The following is a 15724-nucleotide window of genomic DNA, read 5'->3' on the forward strand; positions in this document are numbered from 1 at the left end:
AGATTAGCCAGACATAGTTCTTGCCCTCCATAAGACCAAACTCTAAGTGGAGAGAAGGTACAGGCACAAAAAGTTACTAGATTAAAGGGTAGAAAAGCATGAGAATTTTAGTAGAGGGCTGGATAAAGAGCAGAGAAGAGAGAGAAATTGCTTCCAGCTGGGCACCAGGGAAAGCATTCTGGAAAAATAGATCCTTCACCTGGTTTGTAAATGCCAAGATCTAGACCCCTGAGTATGTGCTGAAAGCAGCCCTTGTCAGGGCCTGGGGAATACCATGTGTGTTTTCAGAGAGCTGCCTCTCAAATCGTATTATAAATATAAATGGCAGAACTACACAGCGAATCAGAAATCATAGCAATGATAGCTTCAAGCCTGTCATCTGTTCCTTTTAAGCATTCTATAATGGATGCTCATCTCTGAATGCTTTTCTGGGATTCATGGAAGACACATCAGGGCCCTTTCCTTTCTTTTGTTGCAGGTCATTAACGGAAAAATTGCATGAGGTGCCAGCACCCCCTTGAGGACGGGGAATCCATCCCTCAGGGGAATTGTCACTTGTCTCCTGTTCAGCCTGAATTTGCTTCAGACTGTGTTGTTCTTTTGATTGGTTCCCATTCTACCTTCACCACCTCCACCACACACACGTCCCCGACTAGGCTTCTCCTAAAATAAATGCAACCCGAGGCCTCACATCACTTGTGTTTCTGTTCCTCCAAACCTCCTCTGGGAGATGGTTGAGATTTCCATTAAGATGGGCTGGTCCTTGGCCACATTTCAATTGCCCCTATTTGGGGTCTATTTTGTGGAACAGCAGGAAACTCTGGGTTGGTACCCCACTCCACCTTTAGTAACCATGGGGGGACATGGGACTGGCCAGGTGATCTCACTTAGGCCCCCTATTTGATGGTAGCCATCCTGATTCTAAAGTAGGAGAGGGAATTCCCTGGAGGTCCAGTGGTTAGGACTCCTCTCTTCCACTCAGAGGCCACAGGTTTGATCCCTGGTTGGTTGGGGAACTAGGATCCCACGTGCCGCACAGCATGGCCAAAACAAAAAAACAAAACAAACAAAAAATAAAGTAGGAGAAATGCAGCGAAGCATATGGTGCCACATGAGGCAAGAGAAGTTTCTGGATTTCTGGCACTCTTGCCTGGAGGTCCCTTTCACTGAGTTGGGGAAGCCTTGGGGAGGAATTGGTTGGGGAAAGGGGAGGGCAGGGGAAACAAGAGTTCAGTTTCAGAAAGTCTGAGATCCCTTTTAAATCATCCAAGAGGAGATGTAGAGTAGCCAGGTAGGTATCTGAGTATGGAGTTCTGAAACACTGTTAAGCTTAGAGATATGATATATATAAAGAGAGAGAGAAATGTGGGAACCTTTACGATATAGGTTATAGCCTATAACCTATAAGATATAGGTTATTTGTAAACTTATAGGTATAAATCCATGGGACTGAATAATATCACCAAGGAAGTAAATGTTTATAGAAAAGAAAAAGAGCTCTAGAACCTTCCAAAGGTTAGAAGTCTGGGAGGAGGTGAGGACCCAGCAAAGGAGGCTTAAGAAGGAGCAGCTCAATGAGGCAGGAAAAATCTAGGAGAATTTGGAGTCCTGGAAGCCACTGAAGGAAGCATTTCGAAGGGGAGGAATGATCAATCAGGCCAGCTGGCTGATAGGTCAAGTGAGAGGGGGACTGAGAACTGACTGTCAGATTTAGCAACATGGAAGTTATTGGTGACCTTTGACAAGAGCAGTTTCAGGCAAGTTTGCTCTGGCTTCCAGGCCCGTGTTCCCACTGTGCCAGCCCCTTGCCTACCCTGACCTCTGCTTTCTCCTCCTGGCCTCACTCTCAGCTTCTCCACGAAGCAAATGTCCATGAAATCCTTTGCCCCTGCCCTGGTTTTCTGTCTCCAGATGTGGCAGAGATTCTTAACCTTTTGGGGTCAGGAACTCTGTGAGGAACCTATATAAATACACGCTCCTCCTCCGCATATATGTGCAATTACGTATTATCATTTCAGGGGTTCACAGACTCCCTAATCCCTGATCCCAGAGTAAGAAGGCCTTACTGTAGTCTCCCCTAATGAACTTCCTTCAGCTCTGGCCACACAGAGGTCCTGAAACCCCAGTTTGTCCATCCCAGACCCAAACCCCACTTTAGATCTTTATTCAAATCAAAGACAGTGAGAGCTAAGAACAAATAATATCTTTATTACAAGCTCTCAGGGAGGCAAATTTAGGGCAAACACAAGCAGACATGGTAACCAATTCAAGTGGGTATTAAATGGAATGATTTCACCTACGTTCATACCATCTTAGCTCCACTTTAGATATGATCTCTTCTGGCAGTTTCCACAGGTGGTTAGACTAGAAGCAGCCGCATTCTCTACATCAAGGATCATAAACTCAGCATCTGTGGGGACTGGGCACATAATGTCATTGGCTGAAATGCATGGAAAACTCCCAAGTGATACGGTCTGTATGAACAGGGAAAGTGGAGACTACATATTAGGTTTAAAAAGAGCAGCTGATACCCTGCTCTGGCAAATGTTGACTTATGAGAATTTCAGCTCATATTACTGCAATTTTTCAAGATAATTGAAAATGTCTTGATTTTTCAAGATAATCTGCAACTTGATTCTTATGCAGTCTAAATAAAATATGTAAACAGCTGGAATATATGGTCTACAGGATACCAGCTTATGACTCCACAGCTGGGCCAGGTCAGAGGGAGGATTAAGTATGTTTATAGATGAACTTTGATGTATTGTTCATTGTGGCAGATAGTGTTTTCTAAAAATTACCAAAGCAGTATTTCCAGTCCCACACATTTTCCAGAATTTTCCCATTTGTACTAAGTGAACCTGGAACCTGGGCTGGCCTTTGTAGCTGGCTCAACAGCCGCCATGATGCTGAGTGACTTCCAAGACCAAAGCATCCAAAGTGGTATGGCATCCACCTGGTTCTCTCCCTCTCCCAGGATGTTCACCCTTGGAACCCAGCCCTCAGGCTGTGAGGAAGCCCAGACTAGCCCAGCAGAGGTCACATGGAGAGACTCATTTCCAGACATGAACCAGCATCAACCACCCAACACATAGGAGGGCAAACCCTCAGATGACTTAAGCCCTGAGCCTTTGAGTCAACCAGCTGAGGCCATCAGGGAACAAGGACAAGCTGTTCCTGCTGTGCCTTGTCCAAATTCCTGACCCTCAGACTCTGTGAGCATGACAAATAGTTGCTTTATGACATTAAGTTGGAGTGACTTTTTAGGCAACCATAGTAACCGAGTTTTCATTTATAAATATGGAAGTGCTTTAGCAAATCCACCTGTAGAATACACTTTTTAGAAACATCTGTTCTCTCTGGAGTCTTTTTTTTTAAATTGAAGTATAGTTGCTTTACAATGTTGTGTTAATTTCTGTTGTACAGCAAAGTGATTCAGTTGTACATATATATACATATATTCTTTTTTATATTCTTTCCCATTATGGTTTATCACAGGATATTGAATATAGTTCCCTGTGCTATACAGTAGGACCTTGTTGTTTAACCATCCTATATATAATAGTCTGCATCTGCAAACCCCAAACTCCCAGTCCTTCCCTCCCCCACCCCCCTCCCCCTTGGCAGCCACAAGCCTGTTCTCTGTGTCTGTGAGTCTGTTTCTGTTTCGTAGATAGGTTCATTTGTGTCATATTTTAGATTCCACATATAAGTGATATCACATGGTATTTGTCTTTCTCTTTCTGACTTACTTCACTTAGTGTGATAATCACTAGAGAGTCTTTTTAAATTATGATTTCCTTTGTCTAATGCCCCCACTGACGCTCCTATGACCCTGAATTCTTGGCTTTTCCAAGACTGCAGCATCGTTTTGATGGATGCTTTGGTTGATACTCCCATGAGCACAGTTGGTCTTTGGCCAATTTCAGCTCTTCTCCACTTTCCCAGGAACCTCACTCGTCATCACTGAAGCAGACTCTCAGCTGTCTCTGGAAATACGTCTGTCCTGGGTGGTCAGGCTACGCTTGCATTCTTTAACCTTTTAAGTCTCTAAAAATAGCAGTTTTCATTAAGTAGGCTAAAGTCTCAAACTCTATATACTGCTTTTTTGTGAGAGAGCCTTCCTCCACCTTGTCCATCAGGGTCACAGCTCAAGCAATACATCTTCTGAGAGACTTGACCTAACCACATCTTTTCCCCCCAGACAAAATTTGAGGCCCTGTGCCTATAGCAAACATCTGGTGTTGTGCAGATTGGTGTGGCAGAGTCAGGATGGTGAAGGGCTGGGACCTTGCAGCCAGACAGACCTGGGTGTGAGTCTTGCTTTGCCATTCAACTTGAAGCTTTATGACTGCGGACAAGTTGGGTTCCTACATCTATAAAATAGGGAAAATAATGCCCATCTTTTAGTGCTGTTGAGGAAGTAAAGATAAGATATGGAAAGTTCCTCCTCCTATGTCTTGCACATAGGTGGAGCCTGACAGAGAAAGTTATCACTGGTACCACAACCACCACCGCCATCACCTCTCCCAGTACCAGCACCATGACCATGAACAACACCACCACCTCCATCACTTGCACCATCACCGTCACCAATACCACCCCCATCCCCACCTCTATATCACTGCCAGATGTGCTGTATTTGCTCATTTATTTGGTTTATCTACTATAGGAAGCACAACTCAAAGGCAGGGAAGGTAACTTTGTGCCCACAGGGCCCCCTTGTCATGCTCTGAAGGTAGTAGACACAAGTGTTTCACGGAACAAGTCAATGAATGAACACACATGACGATATTTTTAAATCACCTTGGGCTTCCCTGGTGGCACAGTGGTTGAGAATCTGCCTGCCAATGCAGGGGACACGGGTTCGAGCCCTGGTCTGGGAAGATCCCACATGCCGCGGAGCAACTAGGCCCGTGAGTCACAATTACTGAGCCTGTGCGTCTGGAGCCTGTGCTTCGCAACAAGAGAGGCCTCGATAGTGAGAGGCCCATGCACCGCGATGAAGAGTGGCCCCCGCTTGCCGCAACTAGAGAAAGCCCTCGCACAGAAACAAAGACCCAACACAGCCAAAAATAAATAAATAAATAAATAAACAAACAAACAAAAAAACGGTGTGCTCCTATTAAAAATAATAATAATTTTTAAATCACCTTTATTGCTAGATAGTTCTATCCCCAGCATGTGGGCCCTAACACAATCTGAGTTCCTACAATGTGAAAGGTACTGAGCAGCCACTTTCTATCTGAGATCACGTGTCATCTTTAGCCCCACCTCCTACCCCAGCAACCTCTCTGTGAACTCCTCACCATCTCACTTTTCTAGACGCGCCTACAGCTAAGCAAAGTTACCATCCTCTGCTCAGTGTTGCCCTTTCCTTGTGGTCCTGAGTTCACCTGTATTCTTGACACCTCAAGAATGATTCGTGCTAACTTTAGATTGCATTCACATAACCTAGTGGTTCCCAAAGTGTGGTTTTCTGGACCAGAAGCATCAGAATCATCTGGGGACTTGATGGCAATAAAGAGTCTTGAGCCCCACCTGAGACCTAGTGAGTCAGAAACTCTAGGAGTGGGTCCAGCGGTCTGTGTGTGCACAAGCCCTCCAGATGGTTCTGATGCTCGCTCAAGTTTGAGAACTACCGATACAGACCACACGCAAGCAGGCATTAGAGAGTTACACTGAAATGGAGAAATGACGAATGGAAAGTTTTCAACCTTAACCACGGCAGTGAGGCCGAGGCTATTTGGTGTTCCTAAAATAAAGTGTTGATGGGTAATGAGGAATTGGCAGGGGGTGTGGGCAGCACGGGCAGCAGGGTGGAAAGCAAGGGCCTGGAAAGACAAGGATGGAGATGAGAGTAAAGCTTCCAAGGAGCCCTCAGCTTGGAAGTGGTCCTTATTCTGGCTCATGTCAGCGAGGCTTGTAAAGTCCTTCTGACTGCACAGCATCTGTGATTTTCAGATGAAACGTATGTGGAGTGGTACACAACAGGGGAGACACAGCAGTTCCGGCCGAGGGGCTGGGCCCCTAGGACCTCTGGCTCCGTCCCTGTGTTAGCTCCTGAGCTACTTGGTGAAACCACACACTCGGCTTCCTTGCAGCTGTGATTCTATAAAGCTGTGACCAGAGCCCTTGGTCATGCCTTAGCCCCAAGCCAGGGGAAGCCACTAAAGCTTGTCAGTGACACGTCGGAGAGTGTTAACAGGAGCAGGCGAATGCTGCCCAGCCCGGCCTGGGTGCCTGCAGGGGGCGCCACCACACAGGGCACAGGTGGCCTGGTCCACTCAGAGGCCAGGCCAGGATCAGATACCAGGCCGACCCCACCTGACTGCAAGGCCCAGGCCAGTGGTGGGAGCGGGAGGACAGAGACCGTGGGTCAGTCATCCCCGGAAGGCAGGAGCTGACAAGGACACAAGACTCCGGGACAACCATGGGCGCTGGGTCAACTCGGACGATTTCTCCAGGACAGCCTTCCATAGGGAGGGCATTTGGGGGAAGATCTTAGAGTTTATGGATAGGTACACACACACACACACATACACACACACACACACACACACACACACACACACCACACACTGTATAGAAAACTAGCCATGGTTCTTGATCCTCAGAGAGTTCAGTCACTCTCAACAAGGCATTTTGTTACAGTTATAAGATGCACCACAGTTACACACCATGATGTTATTTATCCTTCCACCTTTGCTCTTTCCGGAAAGCTTTTCCCTCCCTGAAGATTCCTATCAGGTGTCGCCTCCTCCTGGAAGTCCTCCTGATTGCCCCTTCCTGCCCTCGTCCCCGCTGTGTGTATTTCTGTGCTGTGTTAAATTGCTTGTAGACTTGTTGCCCTAGACTTCAGACCCCTGAGGACAGGCTCCGTGCATTCAGCTAATGCCGGCCCCGTGCTACTGCATAACAGATGCTCAAGAAATCCCTGTGGAACGACTGACTCCACAAGTCAGTGGAGGGGCATCTCACCTGGGCGAGACCAGCTGACAGTGGAGGTCAGCATGGTTGCTGGGCTCAGGGTGGCAGGGCAGCTGGACATCACACCTGCGGGGGGTGAGGGTCAGTCTTCACACCCACAGGAAGCCTCTGGTTCCCCCCACTCCTGCTCCGAGAGAGCAGCTGGTGAGACAGGAAAGGCACAGATCCCAGAGCCCAGGAAGGTGCAGCATCCAGTTGGTGGTAAACCTTACTGCTAACACCAGCAGAAACGGAATTGAAGTCGATCTCACTGGCCCCCAGACTCAGAATAGCAAATCCCTTTGGCTACAAATTTGCCACTGCCTCTGGAGTTTTCTGCCCAGTTGCTTTTTCTTGTGGCTAATTTGAAGCTCCTTCTCACTGCCAGAGCTCTTTAGAAGGAAGGGAGGTGAAAATCAGATGCCATCAATTAATCTGACCAGGTGGGCTCTTTGCCTTTTTTTCTCGATATCCTGTGAGAGACAGTTTCCTTCCATAGGATGGATGCTTGTTTGACCTGAGACGAAACACTTTCTCTTTTGTCCACATATATATTAAGCGGGATTTGCTCTGCATTTAAAAATGAATAAATGTCTACAATTGGGTTTTATTTTTAAAGCTGACATTTTTAACATTAACTAAAATGTTCTCAATAAAGTCCAAGTAATTATAAAGTTTGGATGATAGAAGACAAGTCTCCTCACCCAGGAAGGGCCAGGGCAATCAAGGACTATTATGGACTGACTGTTTGTATCTTGCAAAATTGAACTGAATTGAATTTCTCTGTCTTCCCAAGTGCACACACCAAGGAAAGTCCATGTGAGGACACGGTGAGAAGCCTTGTACAAGCTAGGAGGGGGGGTCCTCACCAGGAACTAAATCAGCCAGCACCTTGTTCTTGGTTTTCCCAGCCTCCAGCACGCTGAGGAAATACATTTTTGTTTAAGCCACCAGACTACTCTAACTTGTTATGGCAGCCCGAGCTGCCTGAGAAAAGGACAAAGATGGGAGAGAAACGGAGAGGCTTGGAGCCATGTCCCAGCTCTGAAGCTGCCTTTCCCCAGGGCCTGTGTGGGACCAGGTTCTCTTAGCAGCTATAAGGGCTGGTCGCTATGGCAACAATGCTGTAGCTGGGGTGATGCCCGGGTGCAGACTCCCCCATCCCTGCCACAGGACCGCCTGCTAACCAGGATGGTCATGTGCCAAGCAGACTGTGCATTCAGGCCTACACCCAATCTCAGGTGTCCCCACTGCCCACCCCTCACCATCAATCCTCTCCAGACCCTCACAGGAGGACAACCCAGAGCCGGGCTCTCTCAGGCCTTTCGAGCCAAGGAGCAAAGAGCTTGTGTGTTTGGGAGAAGTAGGAGACTGAAGAGGTGGCACACAAAATCGGCAACTTTCAACTCCTGCCTTTCCTCCCCACAACGGAGCTGGCCAGTGGGCTGTAGGGAGGCCAATAACCTTGAATATGGGTTTGGCATGTTGCTGGATGCCAACAGCTGTTTCAAGGAAAAGACAGTGTCCCTCTCTGTCACCACAGGGCCAAGCCCGGCTCCTCAGCCCTGCCACCCGGCCAGATCCCCACATCAAGGTAGGGTTGAAGGTGGGCCAGAAAGGTTGTTACCATATTTACTTTAAAGAGAAAAGGATTAGGTAAGCCCAGTTTAGAAAAAAGAAAATGTTTCTCATCCAGAGTAGGCATTGAGTTCATGCAAAAATTGTCAGAGAGAGCCCCTTGTCCCAGATGCTCCTTGCAAAACAAGCAGCAGCTTCTCATTTTTACCCCATCTCCCGGGGCTGGCCTGACCCATCCTAAGCTCCCCAGGAAGTCAAATGTCCTGGGGTCAGGGGAGCAGGTGGTGACCCAGACTTGAGGTGCAGGGAAGGAATTTCTTGTTTTCTTGTCCCAAGGGTCTTCCTCTTCCCCATTGAGACTCGAGCCAGAGGAAATTAGGTCAAATAGCAGCAAGAAAGATGATTTTCAGTAGAGAAAAGGGAATTTCAGACAAAAAATGTCTTCCTTCTAGAGCTCAGGTCCCCTGGTTTGGAGAAACTTTCGTTTTCATTCTAGGAAGTCCTGTGGTCTATTTGAAGGAGCACTAGATCAGAACTCAGGAAAGTGGGTTATATTCTGGCACTATGCCCACCAGCTGTGTGACCTTAATTTAGACAAGTCATTTCACCCCCAAGGACTCAGTCTCCTCATCTAGGAAATGGAGAAACATGCCCTGTTCTGCCTGTTTCACACAGCGGTCAGGATATGCTCAAACGAGAGAAAAAAATGTGCGCAGACATTCTTTGTGGATGTGAGTTATGAAAAAAACAGACCTTTCAAGCACTTCAAATCCCTCAAAGAAAACATATTGTGAAAAACAGACAATAGTAATCTGGTAGCAGGAAGCGAAGGTCACTACCCAACCAGGCAGCGTTCAGATTGCCCAGAACGCAATCTGGCCTCGCCATTCGGCTCATGCTGGTTCCCGGTTCTGGAGTCACAATGCTGGCTTGCAGCTCCACAGGAAACGTGCATCAGCCTCTTCACAGGAACTAATTTATTAGGCCAGGTCAAGCTGACAGCTCTCCATTCTATGAACAGAATTGGTCAAGCTGAAGTTGGGGCAGAATTGAATTGACAGGTCGAGTGTCAGCCAAGAAGCCTCATCTGACAAACTTGGGGTATAGAAAAGACAGGGACCTGGTAGCTGAAGCCACAGATTTAAAGGTGGTCATTCTAAGTATACAACGTGGAAGAGACCACTGGCCACTATTGGACTAATAACAATAGCTATTGTTATTTTTTGGTATTTGCTATACAAAATTCTTTACAAATATTACCTCTTTTAATTCTCTGAAGCTCATAAAATAGCTATTGCCGTTTTACCTATGAGAAAACCAGAGCTCAGAGAGGTTAGGTAACTTGTCTAGAGTCACACAGGTGAGAGAGCTGGAATTCAAATCAAGGTATATGTGATACCTAAGACTGAGCTCTTAACCACGTGCCAGTCATCCCACCCTGTGGTGGGCTTCAGATTCAGCTGCAAGGCTGGTTGATACACGGGCTTCCGGGCCCCATTCCCAGAGTGTCTGACTCAGGAAGTCCAGGGAGAGCCTGGGAAGGTATATTTCTCACAGGTCGCAAGGTGCTACTGCTGGTCCCCGGGAGCAGCCATGGAGAACCGTGCGCTTTGCCAGCTGCCTCTTATACAGCTGGGAGCCCTGCAGAGTGGCCGGGGCCGGGCTGCCGGAGGAAACCCACCCGGTGTGTGCACGAGTAGCTGCCAGGTCCCCCCTGTCCTCAACACCCTTCCCAGAAGAGAGTTTCCGCATTCAGGAGCCTCACCTAAGCCAGACACAGCAAACACAGGGCCTCTCATCTTTCTAGACAATTGTTTGCCAGCCTTCTCTCAGTTTCTTACTCGCTTGATTTCATGATTCCTTCAAAACAGTCATCAACCTTAGAAGTGCCAGCATCTGGAAGGCTCTCTTACAGAATCTCAGAATTGGAAGGCAGCTCAGGGTCCTCCAGCTGAATCCTCTCTGGGGTGTCAAAAGATCCTGCACAAAGGACATCAGTGATCCCTGAGGCAGAGAGTGTCCAGCTGTGGTAGAGGACAGGTCTATGAGCCTGGCTGAAGCATTCTTTTTCAGAGGCTCCTTCCTGTTTTGTCAACTTGCGGGCTGCCCTCCAGCTGTTCACATGAAGCTCGTCCACCCCTCCACACACAAATGCTCGAATTCCTGTCTCAGCCTCCTATAGTGGGTTAAATGTTGACCTCCCCACCACAAAAAATACATGAGTTCTAACCCCTGCATAAAGGTCATAGATACAGGATGATAGTCAAAACCAAGTCTGCATAAAAAATGGCAGAGTACTCCACAGACAAGCTTTTCCTATTTTGCAGTTTTCTGAAATACAAGCTGATGTCAAGTACTGTAACATAATTTTTCCATGAAAAGGACAAGAAACACCTTCAATCTTTATATGGTCTTCAGAAACACACACACACACACACACACACACACACACACACACTCACGGAAGACTTCACCACTGATCCTGCATCTTCCTTGTTACTCCCGTCCCGCCATCACCAGAGAAGCCCCGTGTCACTGTGGACAGGCCATCCAACCCCCAGCTCACATCTCTGTCTCATCACTCTTCATCTCCACCTGACCTTAGCCCTTCCTATGGCCACACCTAGACCTTGTCATTACCTGGAACTCTTCTACAAAAGAAACATGACAGCTCCTAGCTGTTAAATACCATGCAATGAGCTCTCATCCCAACCTCCGTTCTTCCTGAACATGCCCTTTCTTGCATGCATCTTATCTGTTCTTGAACCTTATCAAAATCTCCCTGTCCTCTATTCCTCCATTCTCCTCACTTCCCATCTATCAGCCTGTCTTCACATCTGCCGCTCTGCAGTGTTGACCCCGTGGACCATCACTAAATTTCTAGTTACACCTCCAACTACGTTATCCCATTGACATTATTTTTTCACTCACCTGGCAAAACCGCAACTGTAGATGATTTCAGCCCATCTGATTTCTCCCTTCTTATTCTCAAACTTCAAAACATGGCAAGAAACGGTCATACTCATCTGCAGACTGAAGTCATTGCCAATGAACTCAAGGTCTCCAAATTCAGAAAGGCCTCAAGGCTATCTGGCAAGCCTTTTGCAGGTCCCTAGTCAGCAGTCCAGCCAGAAGCCACAGCTATCACACACAAAACTTTGGTGCAAATGACAAGGTCATCCCTTAGTTCTGGACTGGGCAGAACTTAGGGCTCGGTGCAGGGCTGGGAGAGCGTGGGGGAATATCTTTGCAAAATTCAGAACTACACACCTGCACTTGCTCTGCCCTACTTGTTCCCTCCAACAGCTGCTCTAGAACTTTCCTCTGGCCATGACTCCCACTGGATAACTTTGCCTTAACTTGATAAAGTAAGGCTAATCAAGGGGGATCTCCACAATTTTTCTGGCCCTCATCCTTCTCAAAAGATGTGTTTCTCCTGGTCATTAAGACAATTCCTTCCCCTTGTATTTGATTCCATCCCCTCCTTTCTTCTCCCTTAATCACCCTTCTCTCCCTTTCAATTTCTATCCCCTCCTTTTCTCCAGGATTTAAATATGTTCAAGCCTCTCTCATTAAAAAAAGCAAACCCTCTGCCAGTCATATTCAACCTAGCCACTGCTCTCTTGCTCTTTTTTCGTTCAGCCAATACAATACAATTAGTAGTATAAATCTCTTCAGACAAGAATAGTACATTGTTCACCTGCGTACTGTATTTACCCAGATTCAAGATTTTGCCATATTTCCAGCCAGGTTTCTTGAAAGAGTGATTGATATTTACATCCCACCCCATCTATAACCCCCGAGGTCTGGGTCTCTCTCCCTCACCACGCCAGTGAAATTGCTCTCTTAAGTATTTCCATTGACCTGATGGTCAAATCTAGCAAACGCTTTTTTTTTTTTTAAAGAATTTCACTTATTTATTTATTTATTTATTTTTGGCTGTGTTGGGTCTTCGTTTCTGTACGAGGGATTTCTCTAGTTGCGGCAAGCGGGGGCCACTCTTCATCGCAGTGCGCGGGCCTCTCACTATCGCGGCCTCTCTTGTTGCGGAGCACAGGCTCCAGACGCGCAGGCTCAGTAATTGTGGCTCACGGGCCCAGTTGCTCCGCGGCATGTGGGATCTTCCCAGACCAGGGCTCGAACCCGTGTCCCCTGCATTGGCAGGCAGATTCTCAACCACTGCGCCACCAGGGAAGCCCCAAGCAAACACTTTTCAGTTTGCGGCTTCCTGTTGAGCACTCTGCCTTTTGTGTTTTGCTCCTTCCTTGCTTACATGTCCTGTTTTCTCCTGGTTTCACGGCTACTGCTCAGTTTCCTCTGTGGCTCCTCTTATCTCTTAAACAGCCCATTGGATATTGTCCCTTCAATATCCCACTGGAGTCTATCTTTCATATGTTATTTTATGGGGGGGAGGTTTCCTGATTTTATTTTTTTTCAACAAAGATGACCTTTTTTTTTTTTTTTTTTTTAGTATAGTTGATTTACAATGTTGTGTTAGTTTCAGGCGTACAGCAAAGTGATTCAGTTATATATATCTATTCTTTTTCAGATTCTTTTCCCTTATAGGTTATTATAAGATACTGAGTATAGTTCTCTGTGTTATACAGTACGTCCTTGTTGGTTATCTATTTTGTATATAGTAGTGTGTATATCTTAATCCCAAACTCCTAATTTATTCCTTCCCCCCATCTTTTTTGTTTCTAAAACACATGGATGAATTTTTTTTTTCTTTTTAGATTTCGATAGCTATAGCTTTATTTGGGCATGCAACTAATATTTTAGAAAATTTAAATTAAAAATTTCATAGAATTTTGGAGTTGTAAGTTACTTTAGAGATAGCAAAATGCAACCATTCTCTTTTACTCTTACATAAAGAAATGGGAGTCCATAGAGATGGAGAGATTTGTCCAGGGTCCTACGTGTAATAATGGTGCCATTGCATCCCATCTTTAGCTTCCTTTTTCTCACTCTTCACTTGAGCCTTTCCTGACACACACCCCAAAATTGTTTAAAACACCTCTTTCCCATGTTTCTAGAACACCTATCTCACTGAATTGCACTTGCCTGACTAATTACTGGCATTCTCTAATAAACTATGAATTCTTTAAGGTCAGGGGCCCTATTTTTATTGATGTATTACCAGAACCCAGCTTAGTTTCAAGTTCAAAGTAGGGACCAATAAATATGTGTTGAATGAAAGTTCTCCAGCCCTTGAATGCCAATGCTAGGAGAACAGACCCATTACCGCCCCCAAATCACTTCCCCACTGCTTGTTAATGGGTGCCCCCAGCTTGGCTATGAGGAGAAGCAAACACAAATAACCCTTTATTGTCCCTGCTAATTGGGGCATGAATAGGGGAAATTCCAGAGAGTTCCCAAAGCCTCATTTAAGCCCAGAATTGAAAAGCCTCCAAAAATAGTAAAAGCCATTCATGCCAGAAGTAGGGATTTGTGTTCCAGACACTTCCCCTGTCCCCATTCACTGAGTCACAGAAGCCAAGGTGCCATACTAAGACCTGCAGGCAGGCAGGAAGACGAAACAGTAAAGGCAGAGATTTTCCACAAATCCCCAGGAACTGAATGGTATTGTTATTCCATGATATGAATTTTGAGACCAGGAGAATTCCCTCTGAGCCCAATGGACCTGGTCTCGGGTCACCTGGTCTCTGTAGGGTCAGGGGCTATGAATCGCCGTTCCACTGACCTGTTAAATTGCCTTTTTTTTTCTGTGGACCTCTGCTGTCTCCAGCTGATGTTAGGGATCCCCGATGGTCCTGGGGGACATAAAACTGGAGACCAAATGGGAAGTTACTGATTCACAGCACATAATGAAAATAACTCCACTTACTGAGTACCTACTGTGTGCCAGGCACTGAACCAGGCTCTCTGCATGTGTTCAGTCCTCCAAGTAGCCAGCAATGTAGCTGTCCCTAATAGCAATGGCATCGATAGCAGCCCAAAGAATCCTCCTCCCTCAATACAACTGGCGTGCCATATTTTGAAAGCACGCTCTTTGGCATCATCTGGTTTGACTTTTACAAAATGCCATGATCTAGGCACAGGGCCTTGTTCCTGTTTCGTAAAGAGAAAAAATGAGCTCTAGACAGCATCTCATCTGGGGCCACACAGATTATGGGGTCAGATATGGACCTCCCTGCGCTGTCTGCCTCCCAAATTTGGGTTCCCTTTGCATCGCGGCTGCTCAGAGGGTGTTTGTCTCCCATGGCCACATGGCTGGGCGGGCCCATGTCCTGTCCTATATGGAGGAAAGAGCCCTGAGATGATCTCATTTCTGCTACTGACGAGCTCTGTAGGACACACACTCTCTGAGCTTTGGTTTCTTCATCTGTAAACTGAGGCTGGTAATACCTGCCCCGCTCGGCTACTTGTGGCGTTTTAAGAGAATCAGATGAGATGAGGTCAGGCAAGGCATTTTGAAACGCATAACACGGAGACAAGTGCCCAGGAGTGTTATTATTAAGGACACAGTGTTCAGAGGAAAACCTAATTCCTTTTGCTTGTAAAGATTTTAAGGTGACCTTTAAAGGAGCCAGCTGGGTTCTTAGTTCACGGTAGCTTAGAACATTTTAATTCAGAGGTTTTGAAAGTGCAGATGAATCCAGAGAGAAATATTTGCAGGCACAGTTCCCAGAAACAGTTAGAGAGGAGAAACCAGAGCTCCCTGCGGTGTGGGACTGGGGGTCAGGACACTGGCCCAGATCTCCTCTGCCACCAACTTCTCATCCCCAGATTCAGGAGACCCTTGCCGCTCCTGGAGCCCTTTCCCACACTGACTTTCCACTTCCTCCTGCGGGGGCAGAGGCTTTCCTCTGGCCCCTGGATCTTGGGCTGGGCTTGGGGAGGAAGAAGGAAGGTCTGTGTGAGGAGTGCCTGCCTACGGGGAAGACAGGAGGGGGCATGGGAGAGGGAAGCGAGGGGACTCTCACTGCTGGTGATCCTATATTTTATATCATATGTTATACACAAGGGCCCTATGAGGGAGATATGCTGATCTCCATTTGAGAAATGAGGAGATGGAGGGCCGGGTATAATTTGAGAATGATTCCACTGCTCTGAAGTGGGGGAACTGGATTTAGAACACAAGACACAGTCACAGGAGCTGCTTCCTCCCTGTGCATGTTCATTTCAAGGATATGCAAGCCCAGCACTGCGCATG

The sequence above is a fragment of the Balaenoptera borealis genome (genome assembly GCF_965194805.1).
Source record: "Balaenoptera borealis genome assembly, chromosome: 11".
NCBI lineage: Eukaryota > Metazoa > Chordata > Mammalia > Artiodactyla > Balaenopteridae > Balaenoptera > Balaenoptera borealis.